The following is a 14,320-nucleotide window of genomic DNA, read 5'->3' on the forward strand; positions in this document are numbered from 1 at the left end:
ATGTGGAATCTAGAAAAATGGTACAGATGAACCAGTGTGCTAGGCAGAAATAGAGACAGAGATGTAGAGAACAAACGTATGGACACCAAGGGGGGAACATGGTTGGGGGTGGTGGTGGTGGGATGAATTGGGAGGTGGGGATTGACATATATACACTTACATGTATAAAATTGATAACTAATAAGAACATGCTATATAAAAAAATTAAATAAAATTCAAAAAAAGAAAATAAATGAAAAAACAAAAAACAGTATCTTTCTCTGTAAGAACCTATATGGGAAAAGAATCTGAAAAAGAATAGATACGTGTGAAAACTAAACTAACTAAACAGCAAACTAAATCACTTTGCAACATCACCAGAAACTAACACAACATTGTAAATCAACTATACTCCAATGTAAAATTAAAACAAAACAAAACAAAAAAAGTAGCTGGTCAGTAAGTAGACACTTCTTCAAAGAAGACATAGAGAGGCCAACAGACTTATGAAAAGATGATCATCATCGCTAATTATTAGAGAAATGCAAATCAAAACTACAATGAGGTACCACCTCACACCAGTCAGAATGGCCATCATTAAAAAAACAAATCTCTGCTGTTTCCTTGGGTACAGACTTGAGTCAAATAAAAGGTGGACTCAATTGCACTGAAAATGTCCAACAATACCATGGACGTGAAAAGCAGGGTGGGGGTGGAGGAGAAAAAGAATGATTTGGGGAGGATCCCCTTCAAGATGTTTTACTAAAAAGAAGTTTCTCTCAAATTTTAATCTGCAGATTTATTCTCTGAGACCCACTAGGATTTTTTCTTTTCCCCTTTAATAAAAATTGTGGTAAAATACACTTAACATAGAATTTACCATTTTGACCATTTTTAAGTGTACAGTTTAGGGGCATTAAGTACATTCACATTGTTGCACTACCACCACCACTATCCATCCCCAGAACTTTTTTCATCTTGCAAAACTGAAACTGTACTCATTGAACACTAATTCCCTATTCTCCCCTCCCCCCTGTCTCTGGCAACCACCATTCTACTTTGTGTCTCTATGAATTTGATTACTTTAGGTACCTTATATAAGTGGAATCATACAGTATTTGACCTACTATGACTCAGCATAATGTCTTCAAGGTTCATCCGTGGTGTAGCATGTGTAAGAATTTCCTTCCTTTTTAAGACTGAATAATAGTCCATTGTATGTCTGTATCACATTTTCTTCATCATTTCATCTATAGATGGACACTTGGGTCGCTGCCACTTTTTGGCTCTTGTGAATAATGTTGCTATGGACGTGGTTGTGCAAATATCTGTTTGAGTCCTTGCTTTCAATTCCTTTCACCACATACCCAGAAGTGGAATTTCTGGATCATGTGATAAATTCTATTTTTAATTTTTTTTTTAATGAACTGCCATAATGTTTTCCATAGTGGCTGCCCCATTTTACATTCCTACCATCAAGCAGTGCATAGGGTTATAATTTCTCAACATTCTTGTCAACACTTGTTATTTTCTGGTTTTTGTTTGTTTTGTAATAGCCATCCTAATGAGTGTGAAGTGGTATCTCACTGTGGTTTTGATTTGCATTTCACTAATGATTAGTGATATTGAGCCTCTTTTCATGTAATTATTAGACATTTGTGTATCTTCTTTGGAGAAATGTCTATTCAAGTCTTTTGTCCATTTCTTAATCGGGGTTTTTTTTTCTTTTTTTTTTTAAATGGGGTCACTACATTACTCAAGTTTAAGAGACAATACTAAACAAATCCTAGAGATAAGGTAGCTATCTGACATTAAATTTCTTGTAAAATAATCACTATGTTTACATTTACAAAACTATATCAAAATTATAGGTAAAACAACTTCTAAATTTTTAAATTAAATTAATTTTTAAAATTACTGCAAGTGAAGTATAATTCACATACATAAAAGTGTCCATAAAGGTACAGTTTGGTGGATTTTCATGAATGGGACACACCTGTGTAACTAGCACCAAGATCAAAAATTAGAGCCCATTGGAACCCCCCTCCCATTCACTATCAACCCCCCAACAAAGGTAACCACTAACGTAACTTTTAGCAGATTATTTTTCCTGTTTTTGTGCTTTACAGAAATGGACTTACTCATATGTCCTTTTGAGGCAGGCTGGGACCTGGGACCCTTTGCTGGGACCTGGGACTCTTTGCTGCAGTGCTGCAATGCTTGCACATGGACACAACTCTCCTCAAGCAACAAAATACAAAGAAACTGTATGGGACTAAAAGTAACTGCGTGCATGTACAGTTGGGGCAAAGTCTGGATCTAAAAGATACAAGGAGACCAAAAAACCTAACTGCCACTTTTGAAGAGCCTGGAGCAAAAACAGGATGTCAGGAGCAAAAGCAGGGCACTGGGGCTTCCCTGGTGGCGCAGTGGTTGAGAGTCCACCTGCCGATGCAGGGGACACGGGTTTGTGCCCCGGTCTGGGAAGATCCCACATGCTGCGGAGCAGCTGGGCCCATGAGCCATGGCCGCTGAGCCTTTGCGTCCAGAGCCTGTGCTCTGCAAAGGGAGAGGCCACAACAGGGAGAGGCCCACGTACTGCAAAAAAAAAAAAAAAAAAAAAAAAAAGCAGGGCACTGAGCATGCCCCTGCACACCACACCACCTAAGGAGTAGGCAAACCACCTAAGTCCCCGCTCCGGCCCAACCCCTGTACACACCCCTACCCTCACGCCATATAAGGAACCTGTTCCCCTTGGGGAGTGAGCAAGGAAAACTGCTACTTATTTTCACTCCTCCCTGCTGCAGCAGGGGTCCAAATAAAGCCTTGCCTGAATTTCTTGTCTGGCCTCTAGTCAATTTCTATTGATTGGGGAAGGCCAAGAACCCTGGTCGGTAACATATTTGTGGCACCCAACGTGGGGCACTTGTCCCCTTCTGGGGAGAGGATCTGGGCACCTCTGGGACCACTGAACTCAGCTTCCCCGTGGGTGACAAGTGGCCACTTGAACCTCTTGCTTCAACGTCACCGCATTTGGTAAGTCTGCCTTCCTGGCCCATGAGGGCCCCAGTACCTTCATTCAGGCAGCACTTTCCCCCTCCCCTTTGTCCTTTTTCCTTTTTCTTTTGCTTGTCTGGCTGTTCTCGTGCTTTTTGATTTATTTGGTTCTGTTTTTGTTTCTTTTGTGGGTGTGCATGTTTCCTTGTTTCTGTTTTTGTTTGTTTGATTTTACTTTTTACCATTTGTCTGGGTTCTCTTAGTCTTTTTTTTTTTAACCCCCTTTATTGCTGGGACGAGCGAAATTGCAGGCTCTTGGTTCCTCGACCAGAAGTCGGGCCTGAGGCTCTGGGGTGGGAGCACCGAGTCCAGGATGCTGGACCACTAGAGACTTTCTGGCCCCAGGGAAGATTAATTGCTGAGAGATCTCACAGAGGCATATATCTGAAGCCAAGACTTAGCTCCACCTAACCGCCAGCAGCTCCCAGCACTGGATGCTTCACACCAAACAACAAACAAGACAGTAACACAAACCCACCCATAATCACACAGACTACCTAAAGTCATACTAAGCTCACAGACACCCCCAAACACACCACCTGATACGGCCCTGCTCATCAGAGGGAAAAAACTCAGCTCCACCCACCAGAACGCAGGCACCAGTTCCTCCCATCAGGAAGCCTACACAAGCCACTGAACAAACCTCACCACCGGGGGCAGAGAACAGAAGCAAGAGGAACTACGACCCTGCAGCCTGGAGAAAGGAGACCTGAAATACTGTAAATTAGACAAAATGAGAAGACAGAGAACTATCTTGCAGGCGAAGGAGCAAGATAAAAACCCATAAGAACAAATAAATGAAGAGGAAATAGGCAAACTACCTGAAAAAGAATTCAGAGTAATGATAGTAAAGATGATCCAAAATCTCGGAAATAGAATAAATACAAGAAACATTTAACAAGGACCTAGAAGAACTAAAGAGCAAACAAACAGTAATGAACAACAGAATAACCGAAATTAAAAATACTCTAGAAGGGATCAACAGTAGAATAAATGAGGCAGAAGAACGGATAAGTGAGCTGGAAGATAGAATGGTGGAAATAACTGCCACAGAGCCAAGTAAAGAAAAAAGAATGAAAAGAATGGAGGACAGTCTCAGAGACCTCTGGGACAATATTAAACACAGCAACATTCAAATTATAGGCATCCCAGAAGAGGAAGAAAAAAAGAAATGGGTGAGAAAATATTTGAAGAGATTATAGTTGAAAACTTTCCCAACATGGGAAGGGAAATAGTCAATCAACTCCAGGAAGCACAGAGAGTCCCATAGAGGGTAAACCCAAGGAGAAACACACCAAGACACATATTAATCAAACTAACAAAAATTAAACACAAAGGAAAAATATTGAAAGCAGCAAGAGAAAAAGCAACAAATAACATACAAAGGCATCCCCATATGGTTAACAGCTGATCTTTCAGCAGAAACTCTACAGGCCAGAAGGGAGTGGCAGGATATATTTAAAGTGATGAAAGGGGAAAACCTACAACCAAGATTACTCTACCCAGCAAGGATCTCATTCAGATTCGACAGAGAAATCAAAAGCTTTACAGACAAGCAAAAGTTAAGAGAATTCAGCACCACCAAACCAGTTTTACAACAAATGCTAAAGGAACTTCTCTAGGTGGGAAACACAAGAGAAGGAAAAGACATACAGTAACAAACCGAAAACAATTAAGAAAATGATAATAGGAACATAACATATCGATAATAACCTTGAATGTAAATGGATTAAATGACCCAACCAAAAGACACAGGCTTGCTGACTGGATACAAAAACAAGACCCGTATATATGCTGTCTACAAGAGACCCACTTCAGACCTAGGGACACATACAGACTGAAAGTGAGGGGATGGAAAAAGATATTGCATGCAAATGGAAGTCAGAAGAAAGCTGGAGTAGCAGTACTCGTATCAGACAAAATAGACTTTAAAATAAAGACTATTAAAAGAGACAAGGAAGAACACTACATAATGATCAAGGGACCAATCTAAGAAGAAGATATAACAATTGTAAATATTTATGCACCCAACATAGGCGCACCTCAGTACATAAGGCAAAATGCTAACAGCCATAAAAAGGGAAATCGACAGTAACACAATAATAGTAGGGGACTTTAACATCCCTCTTACACCAATGGACAGATCATCCAAACAGAAAATAAATAAGGAAACTCAAGCTTTAAATGACACAGTAGATCAGATGGACCTAATTGATATTTATAGGACATTCCATCAAAAACAACAGAATACACTTTCTTCTCAAGTGCACACAGAACATTCTCCAGGATAGATCACATCTCGGGTCACAAATCAAGCCTCAGTAAATTTAAGAAAATTGAAATCATATCACCCATCTCTTCCGACCACAATTCCATGAGACTAGTATCATTTATAGGAAACAAATTGTAAAAAATATAGACATGTGGAGGCTAAACAATACTCTACTAAACAACCAACAGATCACTGAAGAAATCAAAGAGGAAATCAAAAAATACCTAGAAACAAATGACAATGAAAACCTGACGACCCAAAACCTGTAGGATGCAGCCAAAGGAGTTCTAAGAGGGAAGTTTATAGCAATATAATCCTACCTCAAGAAACAAGAAAAATCTCAAATAAACAACTTAACCTTACACCTAAAGCAGTTAGAGAAAGAAGAACAAAAAAACCCCCAAAGTTAGCAGAAGGAAAGAAATCATAAAGATCAGCTCAGAAATAAATGAAAAAGACACGAAGGAAACAATAGCAAAGATCAATAAAACTAACAGCTGGTTCTTTAAGAGGATAAACAAAATTGATAAACCATTAGCCAGAGTCACCAGGCAAAAAAGGGAGAAGATTCAAATCAACTGAAGTAGAAATGAAAAAGGAGAAGTAACAACTGACACCACAGAAATAGTAACAACTGACACCACAGGATCAAGAGAGATTACTACAAGCAATTATATGCTAATAAAATGGACAACCTGGAAGAAATGGACAAATTCTTAGAAAAGTACAACTTCTAAGACTGAACCTGGAAGAAATAGAAAATGTGAACAGACCAATCACAAGCACTCATATTGAAACTGTGATTAAGAATCTTCCAACAAACTAAAGTCCAGGGCCAGATGGCTTCACAGGCGAATTCTATCAGACATTTAGAGAAGAGCTAATACCTATCTTTCTCAAACTCTTCCAAAGTATAGCAGAGGGAGGAACACTCCCAAACTCATTCTGTGAGGCCACCATCACCTTGATACCAAAACCAGACAAAGATGTCACAAAAAAGAAAATAACAGGCCAATATCACTGATGAACATAGATGCAAAAATCCTCAACAAAATATTAGCATACAGAATTCAACAGCAAATTAAATGGATCGTACATTCTAAGATCAGGAACAAGACAAGGTTGCCCACTCTCACCACTATTATTTAACATAGATTTGGAAGTTTTAGCCATGGCAATCAGAAATGAAAAAGAAATAAAAGGAATACAAATTGGAAAAGAAGAAGTAAAACTGTCACTGTTTACAGATGACATGATACTATACATAGAAAATCCTAAAGATGCCACCAGAAAGCTACTAGAGTTAATCAATGAATTTGGTAAAGTAGCAGGATAGAAAATTAATGCACAAAAATCTCTTGCATTCCTATACGCTAACAATGAATAATCAGAAAGAGAAATTAAGAAAACACTCCCATTTACCATTGCAACAAAAAGAATAAACTACCTAGGAATAAACCTACCTAAGAAGGCAAAGACCTGTATGCAGGAAAGTATAAGAAACTGATGAAAGAAATTAAAGATGACACAAACAGATGGAGAGATATGCCATGTTCTTGGATTGGAAGAATAAACATTGTGAAAATGACTGTCTTTCCCAAAGCAATCAACAGATTCAATGCAATCCCTATCAAATTACCACTGGCATTTTTCACAGAACTAGAACAAAAAATTTTACAATTTGTATGGAAACACAAAAGACCCCAAATAGCCAAAGCAATCTTGAGAAAGAAAAACAGAGCTGGAGGAATCAGGCTCCCTGACTTCAAACTATACTACAAAGCTACAGTAATCAAGACAGTATGGTATTGGCACAAAAACAGAAATATAGATCAATGGAACTGATAGAAAGCCCAGAGATAAAGTTCAGAGATGAACATATGGTCACCTTATCTTTGACAAAGGAGGCAAGAATATACAATGGAGAAAAGACAGCCTTTTCAATAAGTGGTGCTGGGAAAACTGGACAGCTACATGTAAAGGAATGAAATTAGAACACTTCCTGACACCATACACAAAAATAAACTCAAAATGGATTAAAGACCTAAATGTAAGGCCAGACACTATAAAACTCTTAGAGGAAAACATAGGCAGAACACTATAGGACATAACTCATGGCAAGATCCTTTTTGACCCACCTCCTAGAGTGATGGAAATAAAACACAGCAAGGTCCTTTTTGACCCACCTCCTAGAGAAATGGAAATAAAAATAAAGAAATGGGACCTAATGAAACTTAAATGCTTTTGCATAGCAAAAGAAACCATAAACAAGACAAAAAGACAACCCTCAGAATGGGAGAAAATATTTGCAAATGAATCAACGGACAAAGGATTAATCTCCAAAATATACAAGCAGCTCATGCAGCTTAAAAAAAAAAACCCAATTGAAAAATGGACAGAAGACCTAAATAGACATTTCTCCAAAGAAGACATACAGATTGCCAACAAACACATGAAAAGATGCTCAACATCACTAATCATTAGAGAAATGCAAATCAAAACCACAATGTGGTATCACCTCACACCAGTCAGAATAGCCATCATCAAAAAATCTACAAACAATAGATGCTGGAGAGGGTGTGGAAAAAAGGGAACCTCCTGCACTGTTGGTGGGAATGTAAATTGATACAGCCACTATGGAGAACAGTATGGAGGTTCCCTAAAAAACTAAAAATAGGGACTTCCCTGGTGGCGCAGTGGTTAGAAATCTGCTTGCCAATGCAGGGGACACAGGTTTGAGCCCTGGTCCAGGAAGATCCCACATGCCTCAGAGCAACTAAGCCCATGTGCCACAACTACTTAGCTTGCCCTCTAGAGCCCGAGAGCCACAGCTACTGAGCCCACGTGCTGCAACTACTGAAGCCCACACGTCTAGAGCCTGTGCTCCACAACAAGAGAAGCCACCACAATGAGAAACCCTCACACCACAACAAAGAGTAGCCCCCGCTCACCGCAACTAGAGAAAGCCCATGTGCAGCAACAAAGACCCAACATAACCAAAACTAACTAACTAAATAAATAAATTTATATTTAAAAAAAAAAAAAACTAAAAATAGAACTACCATATGGAGGTTCCTCAGAAAACTAAAAATAGAACTACCATATGACCCAGCAATCCCACTACTGGGCATATATATACCCTGAGAAAACCATAATTAAAAAAGATACATGTACCACAATGTTCATTGCAGTACTATTTACAATAGCCAGGATATGGAAACAACCTAAATGTCCACTGACAGATGAATGGATAAAGACGACATGGCACATATACACAATGGAATATTACTCAGCCATAAAAAGGAATGGAATTGACTTCCCCCGCTCACCGCAACTAGAGAAAGCCCATGTGCAGCAACAAAGACCCAACATAACCAAAACTAACTAACTAAATAAATAAATTTATATTTAAATGGATGGACCTAGAGTCTGTCATACAGGGTGAAGTAAGTCAGAAAGAGAACAACAAATACTATATGCTAACACACACATATGGAATCTAAAAAAACAGTACTGATGAACATAGTGGCAAGGCAGGAATAAAGACACAGACGTAGAGAACGGCCTTGAGGACACAGAGGTGGAAGGGGAAGCTGGGAAGAAGTGAGAGAGTAGCACTGACATATATACACTACCAAATGTAAAATGGATGGCTACTGGGAAGCAGCCGCATAGCACAGGGAGATCAGCTCGATGCCTTGTGACCACCTAGAGCGGTGGGATAGGGAGGGTGGGAGGGAGACGCAAGAGGGAGGAGATATGGGGATATATGTATACATATAGCTGATTCACTTTGTTATACAGCAGAAATTAACACAACATTATAATGCAATTATACTCCAATAAAGATATTTTTTAAAAAGAAAAATGATGATCACGTAGGCCAGACTAGGATGAGACATTATATTACTTGTCTATCAGGAGAAATGAAAAGGTGTATGGTGAAGCCTGTAAATTATGATAAGGTCCGAGAGGTTACACAGGAAAAAGATGAAAACCCGGCAGCCTTCCTGAGCCAGGTGACAGAGGCATTCAGGAAGTACACCAATACAGACCCTGAGTCTGCAGAAGGGAGGACACTATTAGCCATGCATTTTATCACCCAGGCTACGCCTGATATCCGAAGAAAATTACAAAAGCTTGAGGCTGGGTCCCAAACCCCATTATCAACCTTGGCAGAGAAGGCCCTCAAGGTCTATAACAACAGAGACTTAAAGGAGGAGGCAAATAAGAATAAGAGGCTAATAAAGAAAATGCAGCTTTTGGCTGCTCTGATTCACCCACCATCTCACGTGGACCCTGGAGGGCTGAGGAGGCTGGACAGACCACCAAGAAGCTGCCTGGGCCGGAACCAGTGTGCCTTTTGTCAGTAAGGGGGGCACTGGAAGGGGGAATGTCCTGAGTGCCCTCCTGTGGGATGCCCAAAGGGCAAACCCAACCCACCCCAGTTCCTTGAGAATCTCTCGGATGAGAGAGTCCCACACACCGAATGATGGGCCTGAGCACCTGCCCAGCTCCAGATCCTACTTGATCCATCCTCATTACTCCAGCAGAGCCTTGGGTCACCCTCAATGTGGCAGGTAGGAGAACTGAATTTCTTGTAGACGCTGGAGCCGCCTGGTCTGTTCTGACTTGGGCAGCCGTCCCCCTCTCCAACCGTGACTGTGCTGTGACAGGAGTTGATAGACATCCAAAGGTAAGGCGATTTACATCTCCCCTTGCCTGCAGAATCGGGTCCATTATTATTACTCACTCCTTTTTGTATATGTCAGAATGCCCTGTCCCCCTCCTCAGGAGAGATTTGCTAAATAAGTTAGGAGCTAGTATATTCTTAGGACAGGGTGAAGTCCAAGGAGGTAAAGAATCTGAACAGAGAATGCATCTATTAGTAGCCCCAGATGACCCACCTGCTGGGCATCAAAATATTCCCCAAGACATCCCCCAAGAAATTAGAGAACAGGTAGATCCTGCAGTTTGGGATACCTTGGTACCAGGAAGGGCAAAAAGTGTTCTCCCAATAAAAAGAAGGTTAAGGCCTGGGGATGAATACCCCTGGAAGAGACAATATCCTTTAAAGCCTGAAGGTGAATCCAACCACTGCTGAGGCAAATCCAACCGCTGCTCAGCAAATTCCTAAAACACGGACTCATTAGGCCCTGCCAATCCCCTTGCAACACCCCGATCCTCCCTGTTCAGAAGCCTAACGGGGAGTATTGGTTTGTGTAAGACTTATGAGCAGTGAAGGAGGCCATCATGCCTATTCACCCACTAATGCCAAACCCATCTACACTCCTCACCTAAGTGCCAGGAAGCACTCAGTATTTCTGTGTTTTGGACCTCAAAGATGCATTTTTCTGTATTCCTCTACATCTAGACTCTCAATACCTTTTTGCCTTTGAATGGAGGGACGTTGACACTCTGGAAGCTACCCAATATACATGGACAGTGCTTCCCCAGGGTTTTGGGACAGCCCCCATCTTTTCAGAAATGCATTAGCAAGGGAACTGAGGGAACTGAGCCTTGAGAAGGGAACTTTGCTACAATATGTTGATGATTTATTGACAAGTAGTGAGACCAAACAAGATTCAGATCAAAATACCGTTAGGGTCCTAAATTTTCTGGCAAAAAGGGGATATAAAGTCTCTCCAACCAAGGCTCAGATCTCACAGCAATGGGTTCAATATTTAGGATTTGCTTTGACCCCAGGGGCACGAGCCCTGGCCACAGATCAAAAAATAGCAACTAGTGCATTACTATCTCCAACAACAAAGAGACAACTCCAAGGCTTTCTAGGTATGGCTGGGTTCTGTCTTATCAGGATTCCAAATTATGGCCTTATTGCCAAACCCCTGTATGAGGCTCCAGAGGGAGAAAAAAGGGAACCCCTTTAATGGAATAGGGACCACCAGCGGGCCTTTGAGACTCTAAAGACAGAGTTGAGTAGAGCACCAGCACTGGGGCTTCCAAATTTGGACAAACTCTTTACCCTATACTTTCACGAGAGGTCAGGGATAGCTCTAGGAGTCCTGACCCAAAATCTGGGACCAGATCAGAGACCAGTGGCTTACTTTTCAAAACAACTGGACTCAGTGGCCCTGTGATGGCCAAGCTGCCTTTGGGCAGCAGCAGCCACAGCCCTGTTGGTTAATGAGACTTCCAAGCTCACCCTGGGACAACTCTTAGATGCATTAACCCCTCATCAGGTACAATCTGTGCTGGAAGTCAAAGGACATCATTGGTTGACTGGAGGAAAGTTAACAAGTTATCAGGCCCTTCTAATGGACACCCCCGACATCCCCTTAAAGGTGTGCCAAACCCTGAACCCAGCACCTCTGCTTCCAAGTGGTTGAGAGTGGAGACCTACTGCATCAGTGTATAGAGACCATAGAACAAACTTACTCCAGCAGGCCTGATCTTCTAGATGAGCCTCTTGACAGCCCTGAGGTTAAATGGTTTACTGATGGGAGCAGTTTTGTAGAAATGGGAACCCAAAAGGCGGGGTATGCCATAGTTAGTCTAGATCAGGGGTGCCCAACTCCTGGGCCACAGACAAGTACCAGTCCGTGGCCTGCTAGGTACCGGGTTGCACAGCAGGAGGTGAGCGGCGGGCGAGTGAGCGAAGCTTCACCTGTGTTTACAGCTGCTCCCCATCGCTCACATTACCGCCTGAGCTCCACCTCCTATCAGATCAGCGGCGGCATTAGATTCTCATAGGAGTGCGGACCCTGTTGTGAACTGCGCATGCGAGGGATCTAGGTTGTGCGCTCCTTACGAGAATCTAATGCCTGATGATCTGAGATGGAGCTGAGGCTGTGATGCTAGCGCTGGGGAGCGGCTGCAAATACAGATTATCATTAGCAGAGAGGTTGGACTGCACAGAGACCATAATAAATCAATTGCTTGCAGACCCATATCAAAACCTGACCAGTGAGTGGCAAGTGAAAACAAGCTCAGGGCTCCCACTGATTCTGCATTATGGTGAGGTGTGTAATTATTTCATTATATATTACAATGTAATAATAATAAAGTGCACAATAAATGTAATGCACTTGAGTCATCCCAATCCCACCCCCCTCCCCTGCCCTAGTTTACGGAAAAATTGTGTTCTACGAAACTGGTCCCTGGTGCCAAAAAGGTTGGGGACCGCTGGTCTAGATGAAGTCATAGAAGCCAAGGCTCTGCCACCCCAGACATCAGCCCAGAAGTCTGAACTAACTGCATTAATGAGTGCTTTGAAATTAGGGAAGGATAAGAAATTAAATATTTTTACTAACTCTAAATATGGGTTCCACGTGCTACATGCTCATGCTGCCATTTGGAAAGAAAGAGGAATGTTAACTGCTAAAAATTCCCCCATAAAACATAAAGATTTGATTCTGGCTCTTTTAGAAGCAGTGCAGCTTCCAACACAGGTAGCAGTAATCCACTGCAAGGGGCATCAGAGGGATGGCTCTTTTGTGAGCTAAGGGAACAGCAAAGCTGATCAAATTGCAAAACAGGCAGCTTGGCTGCAGGAACCTGAACAAGTTATGGCTCTAGTGATTGGTCCCCCTGAACTCTCTAGCCTTCCCCAGTATTCCCCACAGGAACATGAAAATGCTGAGAAGTAGAGCTATGAGAAGGAAGCACAGGCTGGTATAAAGAGGAGGATAAGGTTCTAAGCCCTGAGGCCCAATGATGGAAACTCACTAAGAGCTTACATGAGGCCACCCACTATGGGACTTGGTGCAAAAGGCTTTTTCAGGGAAGGGGCTTAAAAGAACAATAAAACAAGTAACACTTGCCTGTGATTTATGAGCCCATAATAACCCACAGACCCATCCAGTCCCCCCTTCGTTACTCAGGCGAATCCAACGCCAAGGGACATATCCAGGGGAAGACTGGCAGTTAGATTTCACCCAAATGCCCCCATGATCAGGATATAAATATCTTCTGATGTTTGTTGCTATTTTCACAGGATGGGTTGAAGCCTTCCCCACCTGATCTGAAAAGGCTATGGACATGTGTAAGTCCCTTTTAAAGGAACTAATTCCTCGGTTTGAACTTCCAAAGTCCTTCCAGAGTGATAACGGGCCCTCTTTTATAGCCAAAATCACACAGGGACTTACAACAGCCCTAGGGATAGACTACAAGCTACACACCTCTTGGCACCCCCGGTCCTCAGGGAAGGTAGAGAAAATGAACCATACTTTCAAGAAAACCTAGCAAAGCTCTGCCAAGAAACTCATGCACCCTGGACCAACTTGCTTCCTATTGCACTCCTCAGGGTCCGTGTAGCCCCCAGGAGTGGTCTGAGGCTTAGCCCATTTGAAATGACCAATGGGAGGCCTTTTCTTACTACTGACATTCTACCAGATGAGGAAGTAAACCAGGTCCCGAGATACATTATTAATCTAGAACAAGTTCAGAGGGCAATCCAGGACTATGCCACTGCCAGCTCCCACTAAAAATACAGAGGAAGGAGCAGTTCCTCCACAGATAAACCCCGGGGACCAAGTTCTTCTTAAAACCTGGAAAGAGGGGTCCCCCCAACACCAACTAATGCCAAAATGGAAGGGTCTCTATAAAGTAATTTTAGCCACCCCTACTGCTGTCAAACTTCAAGGGATATCTAGTTAGATACATTTGTCCAGACTAAAGCTTTTACCTCCAGAAACCCCGCAGGTCACAACAGAAGAACAATACACCTGTGAGCCAGTGGACAATCTGAGATACCTATTCAAAAGACAGGCACCATCAACAGATAAGTAAAATGATGTAGTGGGTTGGCTCTTATTTGAACCCTTAACAGGACTTGGGACCTCTCTTCTTTCCTTGGCTGATGTGGTTCTTGACAATTTTCTGGCCCTTGATTACCTTCTGGCCGAATAAGGCAGAGTGGCTTCATAATTTTGGCAGGGACGATATTGCCTCCCTTGTCTGGTCAACAGTTAAGGAAGCCCAAAGTTAACCCTGGTTCCTTCCCTTACTAGGCCCTTTAATGGCTATCATTGTTCTTCTCCTTTTTAGCCC

This window comes from Physeter macrocephalus, chromosome 18 (genome assembly GCF_002837175.3).
Source record: "Physeter macrocephalus isolate SW-GA chromosome 18, ASM283717v5, whole genome shotgun sequence".
Lineage (NCBI taxonomy): Eukaryota > Metazoa > Chordata > Mammalia > Artiodactyla > Physeteridae > Physeter > Physeter macrocephalus.